Consider the following 12,130-nt stretch of genomic DNA (forward strand, 5'->3'; position numbering starts at 1 on the left):
GTTGACTTGGGGGAGGAGGAGGGGAAGTGCCGGTGTCGGGATCCGGGGAGCTCCGGCCCACTTTAATCACTGAGCATGACAGTTTGCTCAGCATCGTGCGTCTCCCCAGAAAAAAAAGTTCAAAGACCGAGCATTTTCAAAAACAACAAAAGAAATACTCTGAGCATTGCTGTGTCCCACTTAGTTCGGCTAGCTCCAAATTTAACGGCATACTAAGTTTCCATGGCTTTCCAGTCCATCCTGACCTGAGAAGACTGGCTGGTAAACATGCGCCGGGATCATTTCACCACCACCTCTCACACTAAGGTCTGTAGCAGGCACGTCTCCACTGATCAGCTCATAGAGCCAACAACCCTTGATGGTCGCAGAAGGCTTGTTAAAGGTGCCCTACCGACGCTCTTTGAATGGAATGGCTCTACTGTTGAGACACCACGGCGCAGTGTGGGAGAGAGCAGAGCGGCCCGTTGATCCAGTCCCTCCTGAGGAGCAACACGGGATAAGGACTACTGCTCTGTCCCTGAACCGTCTGCACTGGACATGTCCTTGTCATCTGTAGAAGATAAGGACAAAGAAACTGAAGACCCGAGAAAGGAATTGCAGGACTTGCATGTCCAGTGACAGTTCGGGTTACAGCGGTTTGCAGGCTCCGACGCCGACATCCGATCCTATACCAGGTAACTTTAGGTCCAAGTTGTATGTAACTGCTAGTGTAACTTTAGCTAACTGTTTGACATCAACCATTAACACTGGACATAAATTAAAGGATAAAAATCCTGTCGTCAGTGTAGCCTAATGTTTGTTTACTTTTGTCATTGGGAACCCTGTGCTCCATCCGCTGACAATGTTTCTATGCATCACTGGTTAAAATAGTCTACATGCAAACACCCTATCCGAATGTTGCTTTGGGTAACATACGAGATGACAGGATACTTGTTACAATTAACATGATTTCGGTGACTGTACATGATCTTATTGACTGTTAATTAATGGCCTGGTGTATGTCTTTTGTGAATAGATTTGCAAGCTATGACCACCTGATGGCGTTTTGGTTTTTGATTGAGCCTTCCATTTATAAAATGATCCGGGTCTCAGGAGCCAAATCAGCTGCCAAGATGAATGAAGTGGTCACAAAGGCACGTCCGTCAACGGTAGGCTATGGTTGGGGATATTCAGGGAGTAATTGTGAATGTAGGATGCAGCATACAACCTAAAGCCCTTGTCCAATTTGCTGGTTGATGTTGGTGTAGTTTGCTGGCAAATTCTGTACTTTGAGCTTTGGGAGCTCCTGCAAAGAACCGGTGTAAAACAGCAACATCGATAGACCGGAAACACACAGGCAGTATTAGGTAGAATGTGGAAATGATTGTGCAAAGAGCGCATTGGACGTGTCTGCGGGTGGGAAGCCGGATGTGGGTATGTGTCCTGGTCGAGTTATTATGAATCCCACGGCACTTCTAGGCAAGACACGCCCCGCGTAGTGCCCAGGCGCTAGGATTCTAGGAAGGCCCGCCCCTACTCTACCTCTGATTAGCTAACCTTAACCCTAACCCCAACCTAACCCTAATCTTAACCAACCCAACCAACGGAGGCAACGAGTATCTGGCCAATACTAGCGCTTGAATGCTACCTGGAGCGTGCCTTGCCTGGAAGTTCCGTGGGATTCATAATATCGCACCCTGGTTGCTGGACTAGCGCCTCCTCTGGTCGGTCGGGGCGCCTGTTCGGGGGGGGGGGGCTGGGGGGAATAGCGTAATCCTCCCACGCGCTACGTCCCCGTGGCGAAACTCCTCACTGTCAGGTGAAACGAAGCGGCTGGCGACTCCACATGTATCGGATGAGGAATGTGGTAGTCTGCGGCCCTCCTCGGATCGGCAGCGGGGGTGGAGCAACGACCGGGATGGCTCGGAAGAGTGGGGGTAATTGGCCAAGTTCAATTGGGGTGAAAAAGGGAGGACCTTGCTTTATTTACAACTGAAGAGTCAGTAAAGTGCTTTTGGGACGTTCAACACTTGTACATGCAGTCATCAATATCTTCCACTACACCAGCTGAGAAATCAATAGTACCCAAAGGCAAAGACTGTGCGTTTGTTGTGAAACAGTTTATTGTGCGGAGTAAGGGTAATCCCCTGTGTGCACAATGTATAGCTCACATCTTCTGTGCACAATGTATAGCTCACATCTTATCAGCACTGGTGCTTGCGCTGATGGCAATCACTTTTTTTTTTTTTTTTTACGTGACTGCCATTCTTTTCAAACACAATGTGTGCTTCCTGGTCTGAGGCGACGCGGCTGTACATGCCCCTCCCATCCATCATAGCACCCACCAGAGATTGGGAAGTAACAGTACACTTCATTACATTTCAATAAGCCTTTAAATCCATCAACATATCGGCCTATGAAAGAAACGGATGCAGAGAAAAGTTTGAAGGAAAAAAAAAAAGGGTTTTAGAGGGATGAAGGGAAGGGCCGCTCCCTTGCAAACAGGACCTCAAAGGGCCTCTGTGCCATTGTTAGCCGGGCACAGTGGCTGCTGTTTTGGTACCAGATATGAAGCCGGCCATGCCTGTTCGAGGGCCCTCACATGCCCCTATCAGAGCATCGCTCCCTCTGCAGACATAATGGAGCCCACCCATCCCCCGGGCCACATTCACGAAGAACAATCACATTTTTATCATTTCAATAGTGAGACATGACGTAATATTACAATCCTGAAAACTGGTGTATTTGTTTAACTTACCAACCCCCGGTAACGCTGATAAATTGGTAGACTTATCAGAACGCATCACGGAGAACAGAGTCACCAATACTGCCGTGTCAGCACTTTCTTCCCTGACGAACGAACAAACATGGCTGAGTATCAGTATCTGTTAGTAAACGACTCATATGAGTTTGGTCCCCCATATGACCCAATTCTCATCTGATGGCGTGATACTAGTATATTGACACTTGGGCCAAAGTGTCAGTATATGATGTGCACGGTACTCTTCCATGTCTGTATGAGACCAATTAACCACTACCTAACCTTGACCGCTACCTGACCTTAGCGCTAACCTTGATCACTACCTGACCTTAGCGCTAACCTTGATCACTACCTGACCTTAGGGCTAACCTTGACCGCTACCTGACCTTAGCGCTAACCTTGACCGCTACCTGACCTTAGCGCTAACCTTGACCGCTACCTGACCTTAGCGCTAACCTTGATCACTACCTGACCTTAGCGCTCTGCTTGACTACTACCTGACCTTAGGGCTAACCTTGACCACTACCTGACTTTAGCGCTAACCTTGACCACTACCTACTCCATTATTATTCATATATCAGAATGGAAGTTTAAAATGAGTAACCAATCGCCAGTTCGAATCCCCGTGTTACCTCCGGCGTAGTCGGGCACCCCTACAGACACAACTGGCCGTGTCTGCGGGTGGGAAGCTGGATGTGGGTATGTGTCCTGGTCGCTGCACTAGCACCTCCTCTGGTCGGTCGGGTGCCTGTTCGGGGGGGGGGACTGGGGGGAATAGCGTGATCCTCCCACGCGCTACATCCCCCCGGTGAAACTCCTCATTGTCAGGTGAAAAGAAGCGGCTGGCGACTCCACATGTATCGAAGGAGGCATGTGGTAGTCTGCAGCCCTCCCCGGATTGGCAGAGGGGGTGGAGCAGTGACTGGGACAGCTCGGAAGGGTGGGGTAATTGGCCTGATACAATTGGGGAGGGAAAAAAAAGGGGGGGGACCACAAAAGCATCAAAGTTTTGAATATTCATGAATGAGCTATTGTGCTAACTACACCACTGATAAGAAATATCAAAAAGGACATTAGTTTGCATGTAAACCTTCAGTGCTTTAATATTGTAGCGCTCTGCTAGCTTGTAGCAACACCGAGCTAGCTCTTCCACATGCAGGCAGGCAGACAGGATATGCAAACAATACTTTTAAAACTAAGTTAGCTAAAATACACATCTGGATCTCATCTACCATGTTCAATACAAATACGGATTACTGTCCGCTGGGTTTCTGTGAGACTTGGCTCTCTCGAAGAGGATGTTTTTTGTTTTTTATGAAGTCTCCTTGTTACTTTTCAATCAAAAGGCGGATATAAAGACTTAACCTTGTCCGCCTTGTAAATCTCAATAGGTTTTTGTCCTGCAACCCCCACAAGTGAAGTAGTTTCAGCTTTGCGCTACCTTCGGGGTGCAGTTTAACTCTGCAGTCCTCTGGAGAAGTTCAAATATCAGAGAGATCACATTGAACATGCAATAAAAAAGAGATCTGTGGGAGTATGCTTTTTGTTCCAGTCTCACTTGAAATCGAAATATTTCGAAATATATCTGTATCAGATATAGCTCTTACATACTTAGGGAGGAATTTTGAAACACTCCTGGCGTTTGATTCCTCTGCCAAAAAGCATTCAAAATTTCAGCAAAAGAACAGCTAATGCCCCGCTAATGCAGCTGCGAGGGAAGCAATCTGTCACTTTTCTGAAACTGCCCCATCAGAAATCCTCTGATTACCTCCACTGAACCACCCTAAAGCTCCCATGAGTCTGAGCGTTGCAAAATAGCACAACCTTGGGGTCTTGCATTAAGTCAGAACATTGCATTTCACAAGGCTGCTGTTCTATTAGTGCTCCAGCAATACCATCCAAGGGTGTTTGCATCACTACCCAAGCCTGCGTGCGTGATGCTAATAAATCTGTCCAAACTCAAATAGTGGGAGCCATTGCAGAAGGCCCCCATAGCAAAAAAGTAAAGGGCGGCTTCATCTGTAAAGTTCCCGTAATATTCCAATTACAACACAGGCCATGGCACAGTTAGCGGGGTATAGGGGAGAGTTTGCTGCAGGACAGCAGCTGTGGGCTCTCTAACGAGGTCCTCTGGCTTATTTGGTGTCACTGTCAGTGGCAGAATCATTGGCAGAAGCAGTCCACCAATCCTCATTATATAGACGTACCCGTCAAGTGGCTGATGGGTACAGTTTCCCGGTAACTGACAAGGTCTTGCCATATTTTGTTACTGGTCGGTAATTAAGCTTCATCTGGGGAGGGATAGACTGACCACTGGGAACTGTGCTGGAATTAATGGCAATCCTCTGGCTTAAAATAGTTGCTCTGTTGGCAACCGTGCCGACCTCGTTAGCCAGAGTACAACCCCCCCCCTCAATGCATCACTTCTCCATTTAATGTATTGTGCGTTGGTGGTGCGGAAATTGTTTTCTTGAACTTCATATTCTGCAAATTTCCTGGTGTCTCTCAGGCCATTACCGGATTGGGGGTATGTGTTACTCCCAGCTGCTGAGAGGAGAAAAGCGTGATTTTCACCCAAACAGTTCCTGCAGAAGATGGAGCACACACACGGTGAAGGGGGTTATTAAGCAACTCCTTGCCTCATTAAGGCGGAAAAGCATTTGCAGTCTGTCAGTGTGGCTGTCAGTCCCACCGCAGGCCATCTTTAAAAAAAAAAGAAAAACGGCAAAAACATTGCACATCTGCTCTCTTTGAGCATCCTGTGGAGATTTTGCATCAACAAAACTGTTAGACTCATGAGACGCAGGAACTGGACTTCTGTTCATTATAACCGCAATGCAAGAAATGTTAGCAAACAACCGGACATACCGTGATATGCTCTGACGGCTGTCATAAAAACAGGGAGCTAATGGGAATGACCTTTGACCTTTCAGGATCCCCACCCTGCCGATTTAAAGTGGCGGTGAAGATTACCGTTATGACATTTACACTGAGCCGCTGTGCATCAGAGATCATTTCCCAAACGGAGGTCTGGCAGATAGCTCGGTGCAGCGCGGGCAGCTCGTCCACTGTCAGATCCCATCTCATCTCCAAAAGGACAAAACCTGCTGGTGATAAGGCCAGCAAAAACCAGAGCAAAAACCAAAACCAGAAAAAACAATGATGGGTTTATCGTCCTCTCAGCCACCGGAAGTTGAGGATTTATTGAGTTAGTAGTGAGTATGTTTTGAGGATTTTGTTTCTGCACGAACTGGTTTGACTAACTGATAGCATCCACTACTGAGTTATCCCTCGTACTTATGCAAAAGATGCATGATGACGTATGACCCGTCTGGGTGGCGTAGCGGTCTATTCCGTTGCCTGCCAACACGGGGATCGCCGGTTCGAATCCCCGTGTTACCTCCGGCTCGGTCGGGCGTCCCTACAGACACAATTGGCCGTGTCTGAGGGTGGGAAGCCCGATGTGGGTATGTGTCCTGGTCGCTGCGCTAGCGCCTCCTCTGGTCGTTTCAGGGTGCCTGTTCAGGGGGGAGGGGGAACTGGAGGGGAAGAGCACGATCCTCCCGCGCGCTACGTCCCCCCCCCCGGTGAAACTCCTCACAGTCAGGTGAAAAGAAGCGGCCGGCGACTCCGCATGTATGGGAGGAGGCATGCGGTGGTCTGCAGCCCTCCCCGGATCGGCAGAGGGGGTGGAGCAGCGACCCGCGCGGCTCGGAAGAGTGGGGTAGTTGGACGGGTACAATTGGAGAGGGGGAAAAAAGGGGGAGGGGACGTAATTGTTTCCCTCTTTGGGGGGGGGGGACCCAGACTGACAAGCTATTCAAACGTAGTTTATTCCCTTGAAAGAATGGCCTTTCCTGTACTGTCCCGCGTTATGTTGGGGTCTTGGTGCGTTTCATCACTGTGCTAGTCTTATCACTAAACTACACGTAAGCTGTCTGACATCTTGTAACCTCCTGCGAAATCCTCATTATATCATCAGCGCTGACCGCAGAAGGGGCTTTTTCAAAGCCCATTACAGAGTTATGAAGCAAATTATTATGTGCGGCACTCAAGCGGATTAACACAACGCCGACCTTGACAATGCTGACCACGGGCATCTCGGGGCCACAGGGCGGCGGGCAGGGGAATTGTTCAAAGTTTTGGTAAAGGGTGTGTAGTAACAGAAAACCCCTTCCTGTTCTCCCCCGATCCCAAAACCCTTTTAATAGTCCTGTTCCCGTTTCCATTTCCCTGTCGCTTTGCGTGCCAGGCCCTTTCCGAGTGAGGTTTGGGGCGTGTGAGGGGAAGGGAGGAGGGGGAAGACAGGAGTAAGGAGGGGAGGCTGACACCCTGCCACTGTGTAATATCATTATCACTATAATCGTTATTGAGAGGACTAATGATACCGTCTGTACGAGGACAAGTTCAGCTTCATGGAAATCAGGAGGAGGAGATAAACGGAGGCCAGGGTGCACGAAAGAAGGAGCCCTGCTGACCACAGATATATGTGTGTGAACGGTATTAGGTTCTGGTTCTGGTACTGAGCAAGTGTGTGTGTGTGTGTGTGTGTGTGTGTGTGTGTGTGTGTGTGTGTGTGTGTGTGTGTGTGTGTGCGTGCGCATCCGTGAGCATTGTGTGTTCACTGTTGGGAATGGGATGCGAACCCTGGCTACACCTCTGGCTCCCAAATCTGACACTGGTGAGTTTCTGTTTCAGGAAGGGAGGGTCAGTGTGGAACAGGGATTTCCCCTCTTAGCCCTCCGTCGCTCCCTCCCTCCTTCGTCCCTCGCTCCCTTTCTCTTCTCATAGCTGTCAGTGGCCAGCCTGAGTCAATACAAAGAGCTGGCGTGAAAACACAATGGCCAGTCAGTCGGTCACGTATGATTCATGCTGTGCAGCAGCGGCGTTTAGTAAGGGATGAATTATGCCGATGAGAGCACGCTTCCCCCCATCGAAACACCGTAGACCGGATCTGTGGTTGTCAACCCGGGTGCTGGGAGCTCCAAGGCGGTCACCGAATGATTAGGGCGCGGGACGACGAGATGGGGGGGGGGGGGGGGGGTTTCTCAGTGAAAAATATAGTCGAAGCGTACTTGAAGTTGGACCAAAATCAGTTATCAGATTTAAGTTTCTTGGCGAGAAACCCTTAAACGTGGCATAATGAAACACTCAGCGTCATTTTTTTAAAGATTTATAACTGACTGCCATTGTGCTTTATGAACCTTCACATGCTCTCGTGTACCTCAAGAACTGTGAGGGGGTGGGTCCAGTCCTCATTCATATTCATAAGACGACCTTTGATTGACAGCCACAAGTAGGGGTTGGCGGTAAGGGTGGGCGGGGTTTCATAGTTCGGTGATTTGATCTGATTGGCTGTTTTTAAAGAGTCTGTCTGATGACGTCACGAGTATCATGAAAAATAAAAGAAGCTGAACCAGAGGAAAACTGAAAAACTTAAGTCGAGCTTTTATACTTGTATTTTTTTTTTTGTCCGGTAAAAAGAAACAGTAAAAAATATATGACGATTAAAGTAATAAGTGTTGTCAGAAAATAATGTTTCACTTTCGGTCCGACAATTGTATGTCAAAGTTCAATATGTCCGTGCCTGAAAAAGGGAAGTTCTGAGTTAATTTTGTTTCAAAAGGCCAAGACTTATTGATCTAAAATAGGCCTAGATGGAGATGGGGTTTCAAGTGCAACCCAGCAAACAAGAAATGTCCCCAGCACGTCCCCTGAAGGTCCTCTCCGAACGTCCGGTAAATGTCACTGCGTAGGGTTTTCATTACGTCACGGGGAGGTTATTGTGGAACGTGACGTTACAGGGACGTTAGGGGAAAGTCCTCTCGACGTCCCCATAAGTGCGGGACGGCGCTGTAACGCCCCGAGGAAACTACAGGGACGTTAGGGGAAAGTCCTCTCGACGTCCCCATAAGTGCGGGACGGCGCTGTAACGCCCCGAGGAAACTACAGGGACGTTAGGGGAAAGTCCTCTAGACGTCCCCGTGACGTTATTGTGAACGTCCTGAGAACATTACAGGAAGGTTAGGGGAAAGTCTTCTAGACATACCCGAGACGTCCCGGGACGTTATTGTGGGACATTCAAAGAACGTCCGAAGGAAACTACAGGAACGTTAGGGGAAAGTCTTCTAGACGTCCCCGTGACGTTATTGCGAACGTCCTGAGAACATTACAGGAAGGTTAGGGGAAAGTATTCTAGACATGCCCGAGATGTCACGGGGACGTTATTGTTGGACATTCAAAGAACGTCCGAAGGAAACTACAGGAACGTTAGGGGAAAGTCTTCTAGACGTCCCCGTGACGTTATTGCGAACGTCCTGAGAACATTACAGGAAGGTTAGGGGAAAGTCTTCTAGACATGCCCGAGATGTCACAGGGACGTTATTGTGGGACATTCAAAGAACGTCCGGAGGAAACTACAGGGACGTTAGGGGAAAGTCTTCTAGACGTCCCCGTGACGTTATTGCGAACGTCCCGAGGACATTACAGGGAGGTTAGGGGAAAGTCTTCTAGACATGCCCGAGATGTCACGGGGACGTTATTGTGGGACATTCAAAGAACGTCCGGAGGAAACTACAGGGACGTTAGGGGAAAGTCTTCTAGACGTCCCCGTGACGTTATTGCGAACGTCCCGAGGACATTACAGGGAGGTTAGGGGAAAGTCTTCTAGACATGCCCGAGATGTCACGGGGACGTTATTGTGGGACATTCAAAGAACGTCCGGAGGAACCTACAGGGAAATTCGGGGAAAGTCTTCTAGACGTCCCCAGGACGTCACGGGGATGTTGTGGGAAGTTCTTGGAACGTGTCGCAATAACCTCCCCGTGACGTAATGAAAACCCTGCACGATGACATTTACTGGACGTTCGGAGAGGACCTTCAGGGGGACGTGCTGGAGACGTTTTTTTGGTTGCTGGGAAGTTCCTGCAGAGGATTCAGACTACGGACTTGTTAAAACTCAACATGCACCTTAGTACAGAATACCATCTGCACATCACAGGTCTGAAGTGTCAGCCGTACCGAGAAACCGGGTTTGGTGATTTCTCTCTTCAGACACTTGTCCGTGGGTGTCGACGCTCCTGACATTCGTCTATTCTACTGTTTCAACCGGAATCTATTTTAGACTTTAGAGCTACGTCATGTTCTGGTGTGTGCTGTCGGTAACTGCATCCTCCCAAGTGTTTGTATGCATCACACAAAGTGAGGGCCCCTGGATCCGTAGCCATGGGATGATGCTTCTCTCCATCTCTCTCTCTCTCTCTCGCTCCCTCCATCTCACTCACCCTATCTCTTTCTCTGTTTGCATCCCTCTCTCGCCCTCCGTTTCTTTTTCTCTCTCCCTCATTTGTGTCAGTATTGCTTTGCCTCTCTCTCTGTGTGTCTCTCTCTAGCTCTCTTTCTCCCCCTCCGTCATTTCTTCCTTCCCTCTCACCCTCTCGCTCTATCATTTGTAACCCGTTTGTAACTCGTTTTTCCTCTCTCTCTCCCCCCCAATTATTGCTTTGCCTTTCTCACCCCTCCTTCTCTCCACTCTCTCTTTCATTTTCCTCGCACCTTCTCCCTCAATCTTTCTGTCTCCATCACTCACCGACTGTCTTTTCTCACCCCTCATCATCTCGCAACCTCTTCCACGACCCCCCTCCCTCTCGCGCTCTCTCTCTCTCGCGCTCTCTCTCTCTCGTCTTACATTCTCTGGATGTTCCATTCCAGCGGAGATAAAGTTAGCACTCCAGAAGTGACAACGCGTCGTAACCGGTGTACCCCCCCCCAACACACACACACACACACACACACACACACACACACACACACACACACACACACACACACACACACCAGTGACGCAACCCCCCGATTTTATTATTTGGTCTGGTGTCTGCAGGATGCTAGGCAACGTAAACTATAAATAACAAACACGCCACGACACTTTCCAGTTTATCCCAAACCTGTTTTTGAAACGCAACACTGATACAACGCATGGAAACGAGGCCTTAATGGCTGATTGGCACTTAAGGCATCTTAAATTTAATTGGACAGGTGTATCTCAAATATATTTCCATAGACTTGTAATAAATAGCAATATGACGTCACTCTGTCAGGGTGAAAGGAAGTGGCGAAGCTTTGGATCGACTCCCCACCATACAGAACATGCTTATCTACAGCTTAATGTTAACACAATCATCAAAATAAAGCTTTAATACAATTGCGAATATGTGATATTTGGTTATTTTTTTCATTACCTCTGAACATAGTGCACTAATATTAAACATACAAAGTGGCATGCATATCAGACTCAAGCAAAGACTGACAAGCGACGAGTCTGTCGTCTTGGAGAAATCAGAAAGTCGACGTCTACGTTTACACATCAACCACGGAGTACCTTGTTGAATGTCCACGTCAAACCCCTACGGCTTATTAGCAGCATTCAGTCAGAGAAAGTTGGTGGCCGATGCAGAAGTGCCCCATCCTGCACAGACACTGCTGCAGGCAGCTCTGCAAAGTTCAACTCATAGTATGTCTTTTTGTGGTTGTAACATCTGGGGTGGGGTGGGGTGGGGTGGGGGGGGGGTAAAAACACGTAAAACCCCACGCTTTCTAAACGATTCCTCATGGGCCTCCAGCCAAAGTGCAGCAGTAGTCAGCAAACACACACACACACACACGCACACGCACGCACACACACACGTGAAAGTGAAACTTTTTACAGTGGCTATATCTGTGACAAACAAGAGCATCGTCAATCCGAATTCATCTGCGATCCATTTTCCAGGATTTCCAGTTCGCAGTCATTACCGCCCCGCGAGCTTTGCGCGCGTGTCGGTTTCTGTTGGTTTCGCTCAGGTTGTGGAGAGGGCGGTGCGCGGGAGGGCGTGCGTGGGAGCGGTCTCTCTGTGTATTTACAGTACGCTGTTGTCCGTGACCTCTGTTAGATAGCGTGGCGTGTAGCTCGCGCTGTCGCCATTTTCCCAGTGCACGTTCGCCAGTGTTCCGTAGTTTGTGGGCGAGATAAACTGCGTGGGGCATGCTGGGTCGTCAGGGAAATGAACTTTGAACTCTGGATGCGACGCGTCTCCACCGCTCGGCAAGGGGGGGGGGCGGGCTATGCGTAATTCCAAATTTGAAGTCGCCCCCTACTGTTCGGCGATGGGAACGACAGCTACTGAAAATGGACGAGACAAGCGTGTTCAGCCTGAAAAGTGGCGGGCGCAACAGTTTACCAACGTCCGGTGTTTCTGGACGCCGTCGGTAGGCGTGCTCTCGGTGCGGCTGCTGTAGGCCTGCTAGCGTTAGCCGAGTCTTTTCGCGGCGAGGCCTTCGAACAGCAGCAGCCGGCCCACTTTGCTGTTACGTTGAAGACGGGGATCATCTTGGGATCGCGGTGGAGGGGAT

This window comes from Lampris incognitus, chromosome 17, assembly GCF_029633865.1.
Source record: "Lampris incognitus isolate fLamInc1 chromosome 17, fLamInc1.hap2, whole genome shotgun sequence".
NCBI lineage: Eukaryota > Metazoa > Chordata > Actinopteri > Lampriformes > Lampridae > Lampris > Lampris incognitus.